Raw genomic sequence first — 8,927 nt, 5'->3', positions numbered from 1 at the left:
AAAAGCAAAGCAATGAAAAGGAGAGGTTGGGGAGATAGAGGGAGGAAAAAGAGAGGAGAGAGAGAGAGTGAGAGAGAGAGAGAGAGTGAGAGAGAGAGAAAGGGGTGAGAGAGAGAGAGAGAGGGGGGGGGGGGGGGAGAGATATACGGAAACAGATATAGACAGAGAAAAAGGCATAGAGAGGCACAGAAAAGAGAAAGAACAAACGGACGAATTTCACTGCTACTGAGCGGTCCATCCCGTTTTACAATGCGACATGACGATTATTATCATGCTTGAAGGGAGAGGAGGGGAGAGAGGATTAGAGAGGGAGAGAAAGAGGTGAGACAGAGAGGGATAGAGACAGAGACAGAAAGACAGACAGGCAGGCAGGCAGACAAGCAGGCAGACAGACAAAAACATAGACAGAGACAGAGAAAGAACGAACGGACGAAACAATATATTGCTATTAAGAAGTCCAGCTCATTCAGCGATGCGATACGACGAACAATAGTGAATGTGGAGGGAGGGAGGGGTACTTGACACTTTGACATTGTATTGACATTAACTTCAAAGTTCAAAGGCATGAAGTGAAAAGTATCTATCAGATATACAACAAAAAAACAAATAAATAATTGCACAATGAGGTAAGTGACCTGAAACGTTCAACAAATGGACACACAACAGTTTAGTGTTCAGTCTCTCTTCGCGTTAAGCACGTGTATCGAAGTCCGAAATTCTGCTGCTGCTTCTCTCTCTCTCCCCCCTCTCTCTCTCCCTCCCTCTCTCTCTCTCCCCTCTCTCTCTGTGCTCGCGCAGAGCCACAGAATCAGCAGTTCCAAATGATCCGACAAAGAGACAGACAGACACGGACACGGACACTGATTTATTGCCATTGACAATAATATCCTTTTGGCAAGGGGGACAATGTATGAACAAAAGAATAACGACGGTTCACAGAGCATGTCTAAGAGTAAAAAGAAAATCGACGACAAAGAACAACAACAATAACATCAACAAAATCATAGATTACAACATATTGTTAATATTAAAATGAAAATGAAAAGCTCGACTATCCAGCTTTCTACAAAGTCATTCAGAAGAATAAACTGTGGAACTGACATCAGGGTAACAGTCTTTTTTTCGATAACTGTAAGGCTCCCGAAGATGATTTCTTTTTCCGACAATCCCAAGCTACGGCGATGAATTTCGACAGACAGGCAGAGAAAGAGAGAGACAATGAGACAGAGAGGAAGACAGATAAAGGGAGACGATATATATATATATATATATATATATATATATATATATATATATATATATATAGAAATAGAAAGTGGCGAGAGAGAAGTCAGAAACAGAGAGAGAGATAGAGAGAGACAGAGACAGAGACAGAGAAACAGAGAGAAATGGAGAGAGAGTGAGAGAGAAAGAGAGAGAGAGAGAGAGGCAGATACAGAAAAAGAGAAACAGAGACAGAGATTTAACTCAAAACAACGACAGCAAATACAATCAAACAGAGACAGAAATCTGCCACCCCCAACATCCTTCCCTCACTCCCATATCTTCTGATAATATCGCCGTCTCATGTTCACTGCAGGAAGCATCGGGAAGAGAGACCGAAATATCACAGCCTCACAAAGCTATTTCGGGAGGAAAATTCGAGCACTGTTCATTTCCCCACAAAATTAAATATATCACTTCTCCAATTCTGGACACAATATTGCAGGAACGGCTCGGATTGCATTGCTATCTACACCAGTAAATCTGTTGGACGTATTACAATTTGGGCATAATCTATACGCTGAAAAAAAATCTTCAAATGTTCGTACACTCATGTTTCCGTGTGTAATTTTTGTTCACCCTATTGAAACACATGTTTTGATACATTTTCAGTTATCAATAATACTAACAATGAATTATGCTTGAGGGTTTGGCAGATTATGCATTATGTTGAGTGGATCTGCCCACCATCAAATACAGCTCCCAAAAGTTTGCTTCATAGCAATCAGTGATACTCAGTGTCACTGGTCATGACAATCATTGTGGCTAATCTGGAGCGTCCTGTAGTCAGTGAAATACTAATGTGACTGAACGGATCAAGTTGTCGCACTTGTATACCGTGGACTGTCAGTTACTGGCAATGCCCCCCCCCCCCTTTCCTTGCACTGTTCCTGGAGAGATTTCCGTCCTTGTCTGTAGTATACATTCGTCAAATATTCCTTGTTAGAGTGATTTCCCCTCATCCTCTCCTGAATATAACATTTCCCCTTTGCCCGAACCAAGCTTTTTTATCACCCTTCTCCTAGCCTCTTTCTATATATTCACCATTTTCTTTGCCTCCGCACGCAATGAAGAACTATCCTGAGAGATAGACATCGTAATGCTATACTTGCACTAGAATTTCTTTGTCAGTGTCAGGCAAACTGTGACGAATCTGATTCGACCCGAAATTCAAAGATACCCCTCTCGGTCTACACGTCTTGTTATCTAACAACCTTTTTCCGAGAAGGAGATGGCAACGCACAATATCAATCTATAATTCATCTACGTGTTAACCAAAGATCGGCGATTTATTGGTCGACGGCGCCGGTGCCTCAGTTAACGAGGCGGTAATAGAAACAGAAATTAACGAACAGAACAAGGCTGAGAACCATCCTGAACAGCTTACTGATCCTTTATCGTTGTGGAAGAGACACACTTACTTTCTTCTTATAAGTCATCGAGTGACACTGTAAATCCTGGCAGTAATAGGTGAGGAACCGAAAAAGGTTTCATACATTTGTCTAGCATAGGCGCTAGATATCGTTACAATAATTACCAATGACAATGACGATTTGTGAAAAAAATGGCACTAAAACGCGGTGGTAAAAGAAAAAAGCATCGTTTATCTGCTGATAATCAACTTTGAATTTATTTATGTTGTTGCAAACAAGCACTGTTTTACTAGAGGTGAGACAACGTAAAGTCACACACACACACACACACACACACACACACACACACACACACACACACACACACACACTCATGCACACACCACCACCCCCACACCCATACCCACTCAACACACATGAACGCACACTCAATCAGATCACACACGCATGGGAAATCTTCCACGTTTTATTTTATTTCATCTGTTTGTTTTTTTGTTGTTTTTTTTATCTTATCTTATGGAGTTTCTATCTGAGGACCACTGAACCGATACTTGCCTTCCATCACCTTGGTGTGGACCAGCATGAAGCAGCCCAGGTTTCTAACAACAACATACACATCTATCAAAGTCCGCGGAAAGGAACGGTGCTAACGGGTTTTAGCGCCTGTTGGATTACAAGTGGTTGTCGACGCCACTCAAACATGATCCTTCGCAATAAGACTGCCCTCCGCCACTCCACACACAGGAAGAGCTATACAGCATTAGCCTCAAGGAATGATCTTCCCTACCCAGTCACCCACAATTGTTTAGCTTTCGCAGTCTGTTTCTAGGTGGGAATAAATCTCCAATTTTACACGGCCAGCATGAAACGACTTGAAGAGGAAAAAAGGACACACAATTCTTTTCTTTTTTTTTTTTCTTTTTCTTCTTTTTTTTTTTTTTTCTCGGATGGCTTGATGAAAAAAAACAACACACACACAAATAAACAAAAAACAACAACAACAACAACAGTCGTTGCTTATTCAATTACCATCTTGAAATTAAAAAAAAAAAGACTTTGACTTACACACACGCCCACACACACACACATACACACACACACACCGATAGATAGATAGATAGATAGATAGAGAGAGAGAGAGAGAGAGAGAGAGAGAGAGAGAGAGAGAGAGACTGACTGACTGACTGACTGACTGAATAAATCTTTATTTTCCAACGGTGAAGATATTAGCACTTTGGCCGATTTACACATCTGCCGTTGTTCTAACAGACACACAGACATATACGCATATAAATGTTGTTATACCAAATACATGTGTAATATACAAGTATAACACAGCGTCACACACAGAGAGGCAGCATCATTCACATCTGTACGAAACGGAAGCGAGTAACACATACACACACACACGCACGCACGCATACACACACACTAGCACACACACACACACACGCGCGCGCGCGCGCACGCACACACACACACTCACACACACACACACACACACACACACACACACACACACACAATATATATATATATATATATATATATAGATAGATAGATAGATAGATAGATAGATAGATAGATAGACACACACGCACACACATAAAGGGAAAAACAACAACAACAAAACCCAAGCATGAATGCTACACATGGCTGATTCGGATGAAATTGACACAAAAAATAATGACAGAACTTAAAACACAGATGTGAGAGACAAAAAATAGCAAATAAGAAGACGGGTAATTGGGATATGGACAGGTGGACACATTATGTGGGGGAAGGGAGAGAGAGAGAGAGAGAGAGAGAGGTGACGTGTGGCCACATAACACGTCTAGTGAGTGGACCAAAATGATGACGATCTGTTGATATATGTCACGTGTGGCCACATAACACGTCTAGTGAGTGGACCATAATGATGACGATCTGTTGATATCTGACACGTGTGGCCACATAACAAGTCTAGTGAGTGGACCAAAATGATGACGATCTGTTGATATATGTCACGTGTGGCCACATAACACGTCTTGTGAGTGGACCATAATGATGACGATCTGTTGATATGTCACGTGTGGCCACGTAACACGTCTAGTGAGTGGACCATAATGATGACGATCTGTTGATATCTGACACGTGTGGCCACATAACAAGTCTAGTGAGTGGACCAAAATGATGACGATCTGTTGATATATGTCACGTGTGGCCACATAACACGTCTAGTGAGTGGACCATAATGATGACGATCTGTTGATATCTGACACGTGTAGCCACATAACACGTCTAGTGAGTGGACCATAATGATGACGATCTGTTGATATATGTCACGTGTGGCCACATAACACGTCTAGTGAGTGGACCATAATGATGACGATCTGTTGATATCTGTCACGTGTGGCCACATAACACGTCTAGTGAGTGGACCATAATGATGACGATCTGTTGATATGACACGTGTGGCCACATAACACGTCTAGTGAGTGGACCAAAATGATGACGATCTGTTGATATATGACACGTGTGGCCACATAACAAGTCTAGTGAGTGGACCATAATGATGACGATCTGTTGATATGTCACGTGTGGCCATATAACACGTCTAGTGAGTGGACCATAATGATGACGATCTGTTGATATGTCACGTGTGGCCACATAACAAGTCTAGTGAGTGGACCATAATGATGACGATCTGTTGATATCTGTCACGTGTGGCCACATAACACGTCTAGTGAGTGGACCATAATGATGACGATCTGTTGATATCTGACACGTGTGGCCACATAACAAGTCTAGTGAGTGGACCATAATGATGACGATCTGTTGATATGTCACGTGTGGCCACATAACACGTCTAGTGAGTGGACCATAATGATGACGATCTGTTGATATCTGTCACGTGTGGCCACATAACACGTCTAGTGAGTGGACCATAATGATGATGATCTGTTGATATCTGTCACGGAAAATAAACTGCCTTGGTGTGGCCATATAACAAGTCTAGTGACAGTTGTAAATGAACTGTAGAAAGAAACAGACAGGGCAAATGTGAAAAACAAACAAACAAACAAACAAAAAAGAATATTCCTGAATGCACGCGAAAACAACTTGCAGAGACGCAGAAACCCTTGGACACAAAACCAGCTGACCCGTTGGAATCTAGAGAAGAGCTTTTCTGTGAGGTAATCCAATTAATGCACGAAGTTGAAGAAGGAGAAGACTAAGGAGAAGAAGGAGAAGGAGGAGGAGGAGAATGAAAAGAAGAAGACAGACCAGTCGAAGTCTTGACCACTCTTCCCCAACGAAGAGGGCAAAGCAATTAAAAACGATACTCTTTGAGGAAAGAGTAAAAGGAGGCCATTACTTAGCAAGAACAGATGAGTGCAGTGGCTGTATCAGTTTATGTACGTATGCCCTCGTCGGGAAAATAAGAAATAAAACAAGTTAGGAAGTTAGTAAGCCACTGAGCAAATATAATTATGATATATCGATTCTACAGCGTATCGTATCTTTCCTTGGCGACATTTAACACGATGGCCTGAATTAAATACAGGATTGTACAAATTTATTTTGTTCGCCTTTTAGTTGCTAATTTGATTGGCTGGTTTAGATAGTTCTCCAAGTCTGCATGGACTGAAGAACTGGTTCTCAACTCGTGTTTCTCTTTAATCTTGAGATGACAGTTCGTATTATGTTTGCTAGTCAAGCTAATGAAGTTAGTTGTTTGTTTGCCTAATTGTTTATTCATTACTCTCTCTCTCTCTCTCTCTCTCTCTCTCTCTCTTTCTCTCTCTCTCTCTCTCTCTCTCTCTCTCTTTCTCTCGTGTGTGTGTGTGTGTGTGTGTGTGTGTGTGTGTGTGTGTGTGTGTGTGTGTGTGTGTGTGTGTGTGTGTGTGTGTGTGTGTGTGTGTGTGTGTGTGTGTGTGTTATCTATCCACTCTTTTACTGGTTTTGTTCTTTTTTTGAAAGCTGTTATCAATGGTCATTAAGATTGTTGTAAAATAGTTTTTGTTTCTTTGATGTTGTTGCTGTTCATATTGTCATTATGGTTCGGGTTTGGATGTTTGCTTTCCATACCAATACACAAAACAAAATTGAAAAATACAAAAAAGAATTATGATATCTGATTTCTGTATTTCTGTCTGTATAAAGATTTGTTTCCCGCCTTGATCTGAACTAACAGGGACAATGGTCTGACTAACTGTCATAGACAAAAAGCAAATTCTAATCTATCATGTTGATAGACATGTTTTTCATATAAAAGAGGTGTGAAACTCGCTTTTAAAACAAAAGGATAGGTTAGTGGAGGGGTTGGAGTTGGTTAGTTATTTTTACTTTATTTTATACAAAACGTGGTTTCTTTCTTATTATCAGAACGCGCGCGCAGACACACACTCACACATCATGCGCGCGTCAACCTGTACATGCACACATGATGATAAGAAGAAGAAGAAGAAGAAGAAGAAGAAGAAGAAGAAGAAGATTGATTGAATCTTTAATGGGTAAAGAATTAGGCACAGTAAAGGCCTTTTTACAATTCTGCCCATTTAACGACACAAAACATAAAAAATAAAGAACGATACAAAACATAAAAATAAAGAAATAAACTGAAATAAAATAAAATAATAAGAACGACGAATAAGAATAGGAACTTGAATAGTCTATTAAAGGTAACAAAGCGATGAAAACTGGAACAATTGGTACATTACATGTACTTACACACACACACACACACGCACACACACACACACACACACACACACACACACGCGCGCGCGCGCGCGCGCGCGCATAACAGGCGTAACAACGTGGGGCACACAACTCAAAACGTGTCAACAGGTGATGCAGTGCTGTCACCAACAAACCAGCTGAGGACCACGGAGAAAACGTAGCGCTTTGACTGCCTTCTGGAGTAAAGGCCTGACTGACTAAGCGCGTTGGGTTACGCTGCTGGTCAGGCATCTGCTTGGCAGATGTGGTGTAGCGTATATGGATTTGTCCGAACGCAGTGACGCCTCCTTGAGCTACTGAAACTGAAACTGGAGTAAAACAAAACACGGGGGCATCTAATTAACTTATGTCAAGCAATGTAACTGTTGACGGCGCACTACTAAAAACGTCATCCGGTGCTTGAAGATGAATCCAGGGAACACCACGACTTGAAGTACACTCAGAAGGCGGCATACACCGAGTTCAAACGGAGGAGCTACCCACACTGACTTGATCGATAGCCGTAGGTCAAAGTTACAGAAAACTAACCCGATGCCACTTTTATCGAAACGAGAGGTCGAACAGTTAACTGATTCTTTCTAAACTTTTATCCACTTCCCAGACGTTTCTGATCGTTCTTTACGAGACGATTTTACCCAGTCTATAAATACGTATCACTTACAAAACTTTAAGAATAACCGTCGCCGGGAACATTGATTTACTATATAACATGGGCTTTAGATTACATCTATATGGAAATGGAAATTCGCCTTTTTTAAGGTAGACAAGATACGTGAAATGATGATGGAATGTCAAGTGCATACTTAGCCACTAATATCAGAGGGTGAGGATCTTGAGACGGAGACAAGAGGCCGGAGGAATAATTGGACAGACGGAGAGCCAGTTATTGAACACACTGTCTTCCCATCTTGACTGAAATCACAGACATCGTGGGAGCAATGTCAGTTTTCATCTTGATGGAGAGGCGTACGCTCGTGCACACACAAGTGTATATATATATATATATATATATATATATATATATATAAAATTGTGTGTGTGTGTGTGTGTGTGTGTGTGTGTGTGTGTGTGTGTGTGTGTGTGAAGTCAAAATGACCTTTATTGAGGGTAAAATAATAAACCGTTTCATCTTTGTTTTACATCCTGGCCTCAGAAAAAAAGAAAATATAAAATAGGAAGAAATGGGGGAAGTGTGGGTCGGGAAAGGATGATATAATAATAAACAATTACATGTAACAAACAAGAAATTATATAGAAACAACATCAAAAACAGTACGACCGTAAATAGCAAACACACACACACACACACACACACACACACACACACACACACACACACACACACACATATAATTGTGTGTGTGTGTGTGTGTGTGTGTGTGTGTGTGTGTGTGTGTGTGTGTGTTTGTGTGCACGCGCGCGCGTGTGTGTGCAAAGTGAATGGGGCATTATTGACGTAAGACGTAAGTATACCTGAAATAGTTACCTAACTTTGGATATTCAGTTGATGACTGTCTGGAAAGGAGCAAATACTTTCTGTCCACACGCTATTCCTTCGTCAGCCCC

Source organism: Babylonia areolata, chromosome 7 (assembly GCF_041734735.1).
Source record: "Babylonia areolata isolate BAREFJ2019XMU chromosome 7, ASM4173473v1, whole genome shotgun sequence".
Lineage (NCBI taxonomy): Eukaryota > Metazoa > Mollusca > Gastropoda > Neogastropoda > Buccinidae > Babylonia > Babylonia areolata.
The sequence above is the reverse complement of the archived record's forward strand: the minus strand, read 5'-3'. Positions refer to the sequence as shown.